Raw genomic sequence first — 13,123 nt, forward strand, 5'->3', positions numbered from 1 at the left:
AGCCAGTTCATGGTTTAATGTCGAGGTGTGTGCTCGCTCTCCTCTAAAGCAGTATTTCGTTTGCATTTCAGTCCTGTGGGTCATGACAAATTTGGGAAGAACCCGAAGGAAACTTTTCATCCTGGGACACAGAAGGTAGGAGGTGAGTTGTTTTGGGGGTTTGGTTTTTTTGTTTGTTTTGTTTCTGTTTGGTTTTTTTTTTTGGTTGGTCGGTTGTGGCTTTTTATTCTTCTCTGGAAAAATAAGTCGTTACGTAGAAATGCTAGCGGTTTGTTTCTTTCTGTAGCAGGATAATAAGGAGGAGTAGAGTTACAGGTAGAGAATCGGCTGTCTTTATCAGTTGAAGTGGCTACTTTGAAATTAAAACAAATACAGGAGCACATTAACGGGGGGTTTTGCGCTGTGTCTTCGGTACCGGTGTGCTAAAGATGTTGTTTTGTTTACAGGATTCATTGGCTGTCGAAGAGCGAGAGGTAAATGTAAACTTTTCACTCCTAGCACTCACTCGGTGACGTGTACCGACTGAGGTATCAATTGCTTATTGCAGTGAAAAACTGCGGCGTTTCTGTGCAGCGTCTGAGATCGAAAATCATTTCAGGCACTGGCATAACCTATCGTACTAATAGATGACCAGCTTTAGTAACGTCATCAAAAAATCGTAATCTGTGATGGAAAGCAGAGTCTGAGGCGTCTGCTACTTGAGCATGTAACGGAGCTGGTACGAAGCGTATGTTGCCGTGCGTAGGTCGTGTACAAAAGATGTATCTAACAGTCCTTAGAGGAAACCTTATTTGAGGTCTTTTGTTTGATTGTCTGTTTGTCCTGTAGTTTTTGGTTTTCTTTCTCCGGGACCTGTGAATTTTGAATGTGGAGTCCTGCATGCTAAGGATGGGCAGCTTACAGACGAGGAAACGTTCGGCGCCGGTGAGTTTTTCACCTTTGTCTCGGCTGAGGGTTGCCTAAGGTGTTGAGCTTCACTGCGAGTACAAACATGCACGGTCCTGACCCTCTTAGGCTTGGTCTTGGGAGCCTTGAAGGCTTGTATACCAATCGAATCGTTACACTGAATAAACTGTTCCTTTTTTTTCTAGCGGGCGTTCCCAGAATGAAGCGGTGTGGAGCTGAAGGGGACTACGATTTCAAGGTTGACGGAGCCATTTGGACCGAGTCTTGAAGATCTCTTCGGTGTTTGTTCAAGGAAACTTAGTCTCGAGACAGTCCTCTGGCTCGCTGGCGAAACGGTAGGAAACTGCTTTGTTGATCCTGACGGTGCAGTCTGTTGGAAAGTACAGATTCCTTGAGGGATCAGAACCACGTCCGTTGTTTCTCTGATTTAAAGGTGAACAGGCCTGTGTCGTTCAAGGGAAGACTCAGCGTTGGTTTTGTTTCTCTGAAACACAAAGTGCCCCATCTAAAGTGCTTACAGAGTCTGAGTTGATTTTTCAAAAGCAGAGACTTGTGCCGTTTGCAAACCGCCTGTCGCACTGCTCAAAGACAAAAGACGTTCACCCGAGAAAGTTTTTGGAAACGAATGCCAAATAGACGTGGGGAAAGAGCTGGAGAGGTTTATGTCTTGTCTGTCGAATTACCTTCTCTTTAGTGCCCTTACATTTGACAAGAAAAGGTTTCATTGCCTCTTTTATCGTGAAGACAATGTTGCTGGTGTTTTTATAAGGAAAAAAAAAAAAAAAAGTGTATGCCTGGTCTCTCGAGTGATTCTTTTGTTTTTTCTTTTTTTTTTTTTTTTTTTTTCTCTTTTTCTCTAGACTGGTTGAATTGAATATGTTCACTGGAAGAAGTTGATCCAGCGAGATGTGAAGCCGGGCGACTTGCTAAGGGGCCGTGGGCAGAGTTCCCTTCTCGCTTCCATTCGTCTAATAAAGGGTGCAGTCTGTTAGGTAGACTGGCTGCAGTACCGAAATTTTTTCGCCAGGCGGCAGCAGCGTGGCCGCCCTGCAGAGTAAGGGCAGCGCATGCGCAGACGGGGCTTGAAGCCAAAGGGGGCGTGGTCTGGGGGGAGTAGTCGCGTGGTGATGACGCAATTCCGCGCATGCGCAGAAGAGGTACTGGCAAAACTACGGGCAGCGCATGCGCAGTGCCGGCTTGAAGCCAAAGGGGGCGTGGTCTCCGGCGGCGTCGCATGCGTATGACGCAATTCCGCTTCTGCGCATGCGCAGAAGAGGTACTGGCAAAACTAAGGGCAGCGCATGCGCAGTGCCGGACTGAAGCCAAAGGGGGCGTGGTCTCCGGCGGCGTCGCATGCGTATGACGCAATTCCGCTTCTGCGCGTGCGCGGAAACGGCTTGCCCCCTAGGGGCGGGGCTTCGGCCTCGCACGTACGGGTTACGCAGACGGCCCCGGAAGTGGGGTTCATTTCCAGCCCGCGCGGCGCGCCGCCGCGCCCGTGGCGGTGCGGAGCCTTCGCCGGCAGCCTGGAAGACTTTCGGGCCGGGACGTGCGGCGGCGCGCTGGGTGAGCGCTCGGCCTGAGGGCGGGCGGGCGGGCGGGCGGGCAGCGGCCGAAGGGGGGGGGGGGCGGGCGGCGGGCCGGCGCTCGGCCGCGGCGGGGAGCGCCTGGTGCCGGCGGCGGGCGGGCTGAGGCGGGCGGCCCGGCCCGGCCCGGGACCGGCGGGGCTGCCGGCCGTTCTCGTCTCCCCGGCAGCGACGGTGGTCAGCGGGCTCCTCACGGTGCTGCCTATTTTGGGCTGTTTTTTTTTTTTTGTTTTTTTTTTTTTTGTCTCTCGGGGCTGCGCCGCTACCTCAGCGAGGAGGCGAGGAGCGGCGGCGGGGCGGCCCCGGTGCTCGCCGCTTGTGGCGGCCTGGCGGGGCCCGGGAGAGGGGAGGGGTCGGCCCGCGGCGACCTGCCGCCCCCCCCCCGCCGCCTCTGGGCTGCCCGGGCAGCCGCCGCAGCTCTGCGCGGGGCTTTGTCTTTCCCCCAGCCGCCGGCCTGAGCCGCGGCAGCGGGCTGGGTCTGGAAGCGCCCTGCAAGTCTGACGGGGGTATCGCTGCCGTGCATGTTGTCTGCCTGTCTACCGATCGTTCCTGCCTCTTGTTCTGCTGGGGTAATTCCTTTGGGTAACGCGTCGGGCTCCGAATGGAGTGCATCCTGACTTCCTCCTGACCCCTGCGAGACGTTACCGGTGTTTGCCTTCCTCGTGTTTCACAGGGCCTCGGCTGTCGCGTGCGGAGAAGCTGTCAGCCTTGTCAGAAGAGAGCGTGTAGCCAGCAAGCGCGTCGTGGTGCTTCGGGACCAAGCTGATACCGCAGGCGTCCGTCTTTTGTTTGCGAAAAGGGATCGCGAGGAAACGTGCCGGTGTCGGAGGGGGAAGAGGTAGGAGGCAGCTTTCAACCGCTTTTAGGCTTGACTCCTGCGTTCCTGAGAACGGTTCTGGGCTTTGAGGGGTTTGCTTTTGGCTTTTTGCCTTAAGCTCGTCCTCCGTCACCGCTGTCGGCGTGCGCCGAGCCGCTGCTTAGGGAGCGGTGGCGGTACAGGCTGTGTGCGTGCCGACCGTCCTCGAGGCTGTAGCTGTATCCTACCCTAAAAAAAGCTCTCCGTAATACCCTGCTTCCGTTAGGACGCAATTTTCTCGAGTTCCCCCCCCACCCCGGGGTGATTTTCCCACACGCCTGCAGGCAGCAGGACTAACGTCATCTCCTTTTGCCCGCCTGGGCTCGGACTAAAATCCCTTCCCTGGCTGTTCTTTAGCTTGTACAGCCTTTGAGCCTTCCCTCGGGCCTGGCTGATGGTCCTTTGCCATTTCACCCCGTTCACAGCCAGCGTGAGTTTCGGTACCGACTATGTCAACGAATTTCAGCTGCACGACAAACCTGCTTTTTTGTCAATTAAATTAATCTCAGCCTTTTAATTGCTTTCGAAGGGAACTACAGGAGATCCTGTCGGCGTGGTGGCCTAGCGTAAGCGATGATGGAGAGGCGCATCGGATGTGACCTCCGTGTCAGCTCGGTGTGCCTCAGACAGACTGCATTTGGCACTCCGTGGCGTGCTGCGCAGCTCCAGAAATTCACGGTAGGGGAAAAAAAAGGGGCGAAAATGACAGTCGCGCTGAAACACGAGTTGGGAAGAAATGCTGTACGTGAGGGCTTTCCGTTGAGCGAGGCAGCTGGTCTTGCTTGTGGATCTTTGGGGTACGAGCCTGACGCCGAGCAGCTCGTTTTTCATTTGACGTGCCTGGAGTTGTTTTCAAAGGGATGGAAGAGAAGCTTATGAAATAGGATAGGTTACCGAGTCTTCCTAAAACGCTCACGACAGTTACGTAGAAAGCCGAAGCGAAGGACGAGGGAATAAAGTTCTGTGCTTCCTAAGTAAATACGGTACGCTTAAAAGTGATCTCCGTGCAGGGTCCTAGTTGTTTCTGTTTTTAAAATCAGAAAGAAGTTTAAGAAGTCTCAGCGGTTAGTCGTGTGGGAAATAAATGGCTCTTCCGCAAAAAATTCCACGTCAGCGAGGCTCTTTGAACGATTCTTCTCGCAATCGATTCCGACTACAGCCAGTTCATGGTTTAATGTCGAGGTGTGTGCTCGCTCTCCTCTAAAGCAGTATTTCGTTTGCATTTCAGTCCTGTGGGTCATGACAAATTTGGGAAGAACCCGAAGGAAACTTTTCATCCTGGGACACAGAAGGTAGGAGGTGAGTTGTTTTGGGGGTTTGGTTTTTTTGTTTGTTTTGTTTCTGTTTGGTTTTTTTTTTTGGTTGGTCGGTTGTGGCTTTTTATTCTTCTCTGGAAAAATAAGTCGTTACGTAGAAATGCTAGCGGTTTGTTTCTTTCTGTAGCAGGATAATAAGGAGGAGTAGAGTTACAGGTAGAGAATCGGCTGTCTTTATCAGTTGAAGTGGCTACTTTGAAATTAAAACAAATACAGGAGCACATTAACGGGGGGTTTTGCGCTGTGTCTTCGGTACCGGTGTGCTAAAGATGTTGTTTTGTTTACAGGATTCATTGGCTGTCGAAGAGCGAGAGGTAAATGTAAACTTTTCACTCCTAGCACTCACTCGGTGACGTGTACCGACTGAGGTATCAATTGCTTATTGGAGTGAAAAACTGCGGCGTTTCTGTGCAGCGTCTGAGATCGAAAATCATTTCAGGCACTGGCATAACCTATCGTACTAATAGATGACCAGCTTTAGTAACGTCATCAAAAAATCGTAATCTGTGATGGAAAGCAGAGTCTGAGGCGTCTGCTACTTGAGCATGTAACGGAGCTGGTACGAAGCGTATGTTGCCGTGCGTAGGTCGTGTACAAAAGATGTATCTAACAGTCCTTAGAGGAAACCTTATTTGAGGTCTTTTGTTTGATTGTCTGTTTGTCCTGTAGTTTTTGGTTTTCTTTCTCCGGGACCTGTGAATTTTGAATGTGGAGTCCTGCATGCTAAGGATGGGCAGCTTACAGACGAGGAAACGTTCGGCGCCGGTGAGTTTTTCACCTTTGTCTCGGCTGAGGGTTGCCTAAGGTGTTGAGCTTCACTGCGAGTACAAACATGCACGGTCCTGACCCTCTTAGGCTTGGTCTTGGGAGCCTTGAAGGCTTGTATACCAATCGAATCGTTACACTGAATAAACTGTTCCTTTTTTTTCTAGCGGGCGTTCCCAGAATGAAGCGGTGTGGAGCTGAAGGGGACTACGATTTCAAGGTTGACGGAGCCATTTGGACCGAGTCTTGAAGATCTCTTCGGTGTTTGTTCAAGGAAACTTAGTCTCGAGACAGTCCTCTGGCTCGCTGGCGAAACGGTAGGAAACTGCTTTGTTGATCCTGACGGTGCAGTCTGTTGGAAAGTACAGATTCCTTGAGGGATCAGAACCACGTCCGTTGTTTCTCTGATTTAAAGGTGAACAGGCCTGTGTCGTTCAAGGGAAGACTCAGCGTTGGTTTTGTTTCTCTGAAACACAAAGTGCCCCATCTAAAGTGCTTACAGAGTCTGAGTTGATTTTTCAAAAGCAGAGACTTGTGCCGTTTGCAAACCGCCTGTCGCACTGCTCAAAGACAAAAGACGTTCACCCGAGAAAGTTTTTGGAAACGAATGCCAAATAGACGTGGGGAAAGAGCTGGAGAGGTTTATGTCTTGTCTGTCGAATTACCTTCTCTTTAGTGCCCTTACATTTGACAAGAAAAGGTTTCATTGCCTCTTTTATCGTGAAGACAATGTTGCTGGTGTTTTTATAAGGAAAAAAAAAAAAAAAAGTGTATGCCTGGTCTCTCGAGTGATTCTTTTGTTTTTTCTTTTTTTTTTTTTTTTTTTTTCTCTTTTTCTCTAGACTGGTTGAATTGAATATGTTCACTGGAAGAAGTTGATCCAGCGAGATGTGAAGCCGGGCGACTTGCTAAGGGGCCGTGGGCAGAGTTCCCTTCTCGCTTCCATTCGTCTAATAAAGGGTGCAGTCTGTTAGGTAGACTGGCTGCAGTACCGAAATTTTTTCGCCAGGCGGCAGCAGCGTGGCCGCCCTGCAGAGTAAGGGCAGCGCATGCGCAGACGGGGCTTGAAGCCAAAGGGGGCGTGGTCTGGGGGGAGTAGTCGCGTGGTGATGACGCAATTCCGCTTCTGCGCATGCGCAGAAGAGGTACTGGCAAAACTAAGGGCAGCGCATGCGCAGTGCCGGCTTGAAGCCAAAGGGGGCGTGGTCTCCGGCGGCGTCGCATGCGTATGACGCAATTCCGCTTCTGCGCATGCGCAGAAGAGGTACTGGCAAAACTAAGGGCAGCGCATGCGCAGTGCCGGACTGAAGCCAAAGGGGGCGTGGTCTCCGGCGGCGTCGCATGCGTATGACGCAATTCCGCTTTTGCGCGTGCGCGGAAACGGCTTGCCCCCTAGGGGCGGGGCTTCGGCCTCGCACGTACGGGTTACGCAGACGGCCCCGGAAGTGGGGTTCATTTCCAGCCCGCGCGGCGCGCCGCCGCGCCCGTGGCGGTGCGGAGCCTTCGCCGGCAGCCTGGAAGACTTTCGGGCCGGGACGTGCGGCGGCGCGCTGGGTGAGCGCTCGGCCTGAGGGCGGGCGGGCGGGCGGGCGGGCAGCGGCCGAAGGGGGGGGGGGGCGGGCGGCGGGCCGGCGCTCGGCCGCGGCGGGGAGCGCCTGGTGCCGGCGGCGGGCGGGCTGAGGCGGGCGGCCCGGCCCGGCCCGGGACCGGCGGGGCTGCCGGCCGTTCTCGTCTCCCCGGCAGCGACGGTGGTCAGCGGGCTCCTCACGGTGCTGCCTATTTTGGGCTGGTGTTTTTTTTTTTTTTTGTCTCTCGGGGCTGCGCCGCTACCTCAGCGAGGAGGCGAGGAGCGGCGGCGGGGCGGCCCCGGTGCTCGCCGCTTGTGGCGGCCTGGCGGGGCCCGGGAGAGGGGAGGGGTCGGCCCGCGGCGACCTGCCGCCCCCCCCCCGCCGCCTCTGGGCTGCCCGGGCAGCCGCCGCAGCTCTGCGCGGGGCTTTGTCTTTCCCCCAGCCGCCGGCCTGAGCCGCGGCAGCGGGCTGGGTCTGGAAGCGCCCTGCAAGTCTGACGGGGGTATCGCTGCCGTGCATGTGGTCTGCCTGTCTACCGATCGTTCCTGCCTCTTGTTCTGCTGGGGTAATTCCTTTGGGTAACGCGTCGGGCTCCGAATGGAGTGCATCCTGACTTCCTCCTGACCCCTGCGAGACGTTACCGGTGTTTGCCTTCCTCGTGTTTCACAGGGCCTCGGCTGTCGCGTGCGGAGAAGCTGTCAGCCTTGTCAGAAGAGAGCGTGTAGCCAGCAAGCGCGTCGTGGTGCTTCGGGACCAAGCTGATACCGCAGGCGTCCGTCTTTTGTTTGCGAAAAGGGATCGCGAGGAAACGTGCCGGTGTCGGAGGGGGAAGAGGTAGGAGGCAGCTTTCAACCGCTTTTAGGCTTGACTCCTGCGTTCCTGAGAACGGTTCTGGGCTTTGAGGGGTTTGCTTTTGGCTTTTTGCCTTAAGCTCGTCCTCCGTCACCGCTGTCGGCGTGCGCCGAGCCGCTGCTTAGGGAGCGGTGGCGGTACAGGCTGTGTGCGTGCCGACCGTCCTCGAGGCTGTAGCTGTATCCTACCCTAAAAAAAGCTCTCCGTAATACCCTGCTTCCGTTAGGACGCAATTTTCTCGAGTTCCCCCCCCACCCCGGGGTGATTTTCCCACACGCCTGCAGGCAGCAGGACTAACGTCATCTCCTTTTGCCCGCCTGGGCTCGGACTAAAATCCCTTCCCTGGCTGTTCTTTAGCTTGTACAGCCTTTGAGCCTTCCCTCGGGCCTGGCTGATGGTCCTTTGCCATTTCACCCCGTTCACAGCCAGCGTGAGTTTCGGTACCGACTATGTCAACGAATTTCAGCTGCACGACAAACCTGCTTTTTTGTCAATTAAATTAATCTCAGCCTTTTAATTGCTTTCGAAGGGAACTACAGGAGATCCTGTCGGCGTGGTGGCCTAGCGTAAGCGATGATGGAGAGGCGCATCGGATGTGACCTCCGTGTCAGCTCGGTGTGCCTCAGACAGACTGCATTTGGCACTCCGTGGCGTGCTGCGCAGCTCCAGAAATTCACGGTAGGGGAAAAAAAAGGGGCGAAAATGACAGTCGCGCTGAAACACGAGTTGGGAAGAAATGCTGTACGTGAGGGCTTTCCGTTGAGCGAGGCAGCTGGTCTTGCTTGTGGATCTTTGGGGTACGAGCCTGACGCCGAGCAGCTCGTTTTTCATTTGACGTGCCTGGAGTTGTTTTCAAAGGGATGGAAGAGAAGCTTATGAAATAGGATAGGTTACCGAGTCTTCCTAAAACGCTCACGACAGTTACGTAGAAAGCCGAAGCGAAGGACGAGGGAATAAAGTTCTGTGCTTCCTAAGTAAATACGGTACGCTTAAAAGTGATCTCCGTGCAGGGTCCTAGTTGTTTCTGTTTTTAAAATCAGAAAGAAGTTTAAGAAGTCTCAGCGGTTAGTCGTGTGGGAAATAAATGGCTCTTCCGCAAAAAATTCCACGTCAGCGAGGCTCTTTGAACGATTCTTCTCGCAATCGATTCCGACTACAGCCAGTTCATGGTTTAATGTCGAGGTGTGTGCTCGCTCTCCTCTAAAGCAGTATTTCGTTTGCATTTCAGTCCTGTGGGTCATGACAAATTTGGGAAGAACCCGAAGGAAACTTTTCATCCTGGGACACAGAAGGTAGGAGGTGAGTTGTTTTGGGGGTTTGGTTTTTTTGTTTGTTTTGTTTCTGTTTGGTTTTTTTTTTTGGTTGGTCGGTTGTGGCTTTTTATTCTTCTCTGGAAAAATAAGTCGTTACGTAGAAATGCTAGCGGTTTGTTTCTTTCTGTAGCAGGATAATAAGGAGGAGTAGAGTTACAGGTAGAGAATCGGCTGTCTTTATCAGTTGAAGTGGCTACTTTGAAATTAAAACAAATACAGGAGCACATTAACGGGGGGTTTTGCGCTGTGTCTTCGGTACCGGTGTGCTAAAGATGTTGTTTTGTTTACAGGATTCATTGGCTGTCGAAGAGCGAGAGGTAAATGTAAACTTTTCACTCCTAGCACTCACTCGGTGACGTGTACCGACTGAGGTATCAATTGCTTATTGCAGTGAAAAACTGCGGCGTTTCTGTGCAGCGTCTGAGATCGAAAATCATTTCAGGCACTGGCATAACCTATCGTACTAATAGATGACCAGCTTTAGTAACGTCATCAAAAAATCGTAATCTGTGATGGAAAGCAGAGTCTGAGGCGTCTGCTACTTGAGCATGTAACGGAGCTGGTACGAAGCGTATGTTGCCGTGCGTAGGTCGTGTACAAAAGATGTATCTAACAGTCCTTAGAGGAAACCTTATTTGAGGTCTTTTGTTTGATTGTCTGTTTGTCCTGTAGTTTTTGGTTTTCTTTCTCCGGGACCTGTGAATTTTGAATGTGGAGTCCTGCATGCTAAGGATGGGCAGCTTACAGACGAGGAAACGTTCGGCGCCGGTGAGTTTTTCACCTTTGTCTCGGCTGAGGGTTGCCTAAGGTGTTGAGCTTCACTGCGAGTACAAACATGCACGGTCCTGACCCTCTTAGGCTTGGTCTTGGGAGCCTTGAAGGCTTGTATACCAATCGAATCGTTACACTGAATAAACTGTTCCTTTTTTTTCTAGCGGGCGTTCCCAGAATGAAGCGGTGTGGAGCTGAAGGGGACTACGATTTCAAGGTTGACGGAGCCATTTGGACCGAGTCTTGAAGATCTCTTCGGTGTTTGTTCAAGGAAACTTAGTCTCGAGACAGTCCTCTGGCTCGCTGGCGAAACGGTAGGAAACTGCTTTGTTGATCCTGACGGTGCAGTCTGTTGGAAAGTACAGATTCCTTGAGGGATCAGAACCACGTCCGTTGTTTCTCTGATTTAAAGGTGAACAGGCCTGTGTCGTTCAAGGGAAGACTCAGCGTTGGTTTTGTTTCTCTGAAACACAAAGTGCCCCATCTAAAGTGCTTACAGAGTCTGAGTTGATTTTTCAAAAGCAGAGACTTGTGCCGTTTGCAAACCGCCTGTCGCACTGCTCAAAGACAAAAGACGTTCACCCGAGAAAGTTTTTGGAAACGAATGCCAAATAGACGTGGGGAAAGAGCTGGAGAGGTTTATGTCTTGTCTGTCGAATTACCTTCTCTTTAGTGCCCTTACATTTGACAAGAAAAGGTTTCATTGCCTCTTTTATCGTGAAGACAATGTTGCTGGTGTTTTTATAAGGAAAAAAAAAAAAAAAAGTGTATGCCTGGTCTCTCGAGTGATTCTTTTGTTTTTTCTTTTTTTTTTTTTTTTTTTTTCTCTTTTTCTCTAGACTGGTTGAATTGAATATGTTCACTGGAAGAAGTTGATCCAGCGAGATGTGAAGCCGGGCGACTTGCTAAGGGGCCGTGGGCAGAGTTCCCTTCTCGCTTCCATTCGTCTAATAAAGGGTGCAGTCTGTTAGGTAGACTGGCTGCAGTACCGAAATTTTTTCGCCAGGCGGCAGCAGCGTGGCCGCCCTGCAGAGTAAGGGCAGCGCATGCGCAGACGGGGCTTGAAGCCAAAGGGGGCGTGGTCTGGGGGGAGTAGTCGCGTGGTGATGACGTAATTCCGCTTCTGCGCATGCGCAGAAGAGGTACTGGCAAAACTAAGGGCAGCGCATGCGCAGTGCCGGCTTGAAGCCAAAGGGGGCGTGGTCTCCGGCGGCGTCGCATGCGTATGACGCAATTCCGTTTTCGCGCATGCGCAGAAGAGGTACTGGCAAAACTAAGGGCAGCGCATGCGCAGTGCCGGCTTGAAGCCAAAGGGGGCGTGGTCTCCGGCGGCGTCGCATGCGTATGACGCAATTCCGCTTTTGCGCGTGCGCGGAAACGGCTTGCCCCCTAGGGGCGGGGCTTCGGCCTCGCACGTACGGGTTACGCAGACGGCCCCGGAAGTGGGGTTCATTTCCAGCCCGCGCGGCGCGCCGCCGCGCCCGTGGCGGTGCGGAGCCTTCGCCGGCAGCCTGGAAGACTTTCGGGCCGGGACGTGCGGCGGCGCGCTGGGTGAGCGCTCGGCCTGAGGGCGGGCGGGCGGGCGGGCGGGCAGCGGCCGAAGGGGGGGGGGGGCGGGCGGCGGGCCGGCGCTCGGCCGCGGCGGGGAGCGCCTGGTGCCGGCGGCGGGCGGGCTGAGGCGGGCGGCCCGGCCCGGCCCGGGACCGGCGGGGCTGCCGGCCGTTCTCGTCTCCCCGGCAGCGACGGTGGTCAGCGGGCTCCTCACGGTGCTGCCTATTTTGGGCTGTTTTTTTTTTTTTGTTTTTTTTTTTTTTGTCTCTCGGGGCTGCGCCGCTACCTCAGCGAGGAGGCGAGGAGCGGCGGCGGGGCGGCCCCGGTGCTCGCCGCTTGTGGCGGCCTGGCGGGGCCCGGGAGAGGGGAGGGGTCGGCCCGCGGCGACCTGCCGCCCCCCCCCCGCCGCCTCTGGGCTGCCCGGGCAGCCGCCGCAGCTCTGCGCGGGGCTTTGTCTTTCCCCCAGCCGCCGGCCTGAGCCGCGGCAGCGGGCTGGGTCTGGAAGCGCCCTGCAAGTCTGACGGGGGTATCGCTGCCGTGCATGTTGTCTGCCTGTCTACCGATCGTTCCTGCCTCTTGTTCTGCTGGGGTAATTCCTTTGGGTAACGCGTCGGGCTCCGAATGGAGTGCATCCTGACTTCCTCCTGACCCCTGCGAGACGTTACCGGTGTTTGCCTTCCTCGTGTTTCACAGGGCCTCGGCTGTCGCGTGCGGAGAAGCTGTCAGCCTTGTCAGAAGAGAGCGTGTAGCCAGCAAGCGCGTCGTGGTGCTTCGGGACCAAGCTGATACCGCAGGCGTCCGTCTTTTGTTTGCGAAAAGGGATCGCGAGGAAACGTGCCGGTGTCGGAGGGGGAAGAGGTAGGAGGCAGCTTTCAACCGCTTTTAGGCTTGACTCCTGCGTTCCTGAGAACGGTTCTGGGCTTTGAGGGGTTTGCTTTTGGCTTTTTGCCTTAAGCTCGTCCTCCGTCACCGCTGTCGGCGTGCGCCGAGCCGCTGCTTAGGGAGCGGTGGCGGTACAGGCTGTGTGCGTGCCGACCGTCCTCGAGGCTGTAGCTGTATCCTACCCTAAAAAAAGCTCTCCGTAATACCCTGCTTCCGTTAGGACGCAATTTTCTCGAGTTCCCCCCCCACCCCGGGGTGATTTTCCCACACGCCTGCAGGCAGCAGGACTAACGTCATCTCCTTTTGCCCGCCTGGGCTCGGACTAAAATCCCTTCCCTGGCTGTTCTTTAGCTTGTACAGCCTTTGAGCCTTCCCTCGGGCCTGGCTGATGGTCCTTTGCCATTTCACCCCGTTCACAGCCAGCGTGAGTTTCGGTACCGACTATGTCAACGAATTTCAGCTGCACGACAAACCTGCTTTTTTGTCAATTAAATTAATCTCAGCCTTTTAATTGCTTTCGAAGGGAACTACAGGAGATCCTGTCGGCGTGGTGGCCTAGCGTAAGCGATGATGGAGAGGCGCATCGGATGTGACCTCCGTGTCAGCTCGGTGTGCCTCAGACAGACTGCATTTGGCACTCCGTGGCGTGCTGCGCAGCTCCAGAAATTCACGGTAGGGGAAAAAAAAGGGGCGAAAATGACAGTCGCGCTGAAACACGAGTTGGGAAGAAATGCTGTACGTGAGGGCTTTCCGTTGA

At 54.2% G+C, this 13,123-nt stretch overlaps 1 long non-coding RNA gene across 21 annotated transcripts in view; it reads left to right on the plus strand.

Moving 5' to 3' along the window:
- The first annotated feature begins 127 nt into the window (after window positions 1-127).
- Window positions 128-13,123, plus strand: part of LOC308058001 — a 56,466-nt gene continuing 43,470 nt past the window's right edge. For 15 of the 21 annotated variants that reach the window (XR_013925587.1, XR_013925588.1, XR_013925589.1 and 12 more), the window contains exons 1-21: window positions 128-142; window positions 447-718; window positions 829-924; window positions 1,092-1,241; window positions 1,340-1,960; window positions 3,166-3,330; window positions 3,878-4,026; window positions 4,577-4,647; window positions 4,952-5,223; window positions 5,334-5,429; window positions 5,597-5,746; window positions 5,845-6,983; window positions 7,667-7,831; window positions 8,379-8,527; window positions 9,078-9,148; window positions 9,554-9,724; window positions 9,835-9,930; window positions 10,098-10,247; window positions 10,346-10,966; window positions 12,178-12,342; window positions 12,890-13,038. This is a non-coding gene — a long non-coding RNA (uncharacterized lncRNA). Of the gene's footprint in view, window positions 143-446; window positions 719-828; window positions 925-1,091; window positions 1,242-1,339; window positions 1,961-2,095; window positions 2,473-3,165; window positions 3,331-3,877; window positions 4,027-4,576; window positions 4,648-4,951; window positions 5,224-5,333; window positions 5,430-5,596; window positions 5,747-5,844; window positions 6,984-7,666; window positions 7,832-8,378; window positions 8,528-9,077; window positions 9,149-9,553; window positions 9,725-9,834; window positions 9,931-10,097; window positions 10,248-10,345; window positions 10,967-11,277; window positions 11,485-12,177; window positions 12,343-12,889; window positions 13,039-13,123 lie in introns of those variants that run through there. The other 6 variants (XR_013925602.1, XR_013925603.1, XR_013925604.1 and 3 more) reach the window with 6 other exon arrangements.

Source organism: Falco punctatus (genome assembly GCF_963210335.1).
Source record: "Falco punctatus genome assembly, contig: scaffold_234, whole genome shotgun sequence".
In the NCBI taxonomy this organism is placed as follows: Eukaryota; Metazoa; Chordata; class Aves; order Falconiformes; family Falconidae; genus Falco; species Falco punctatus.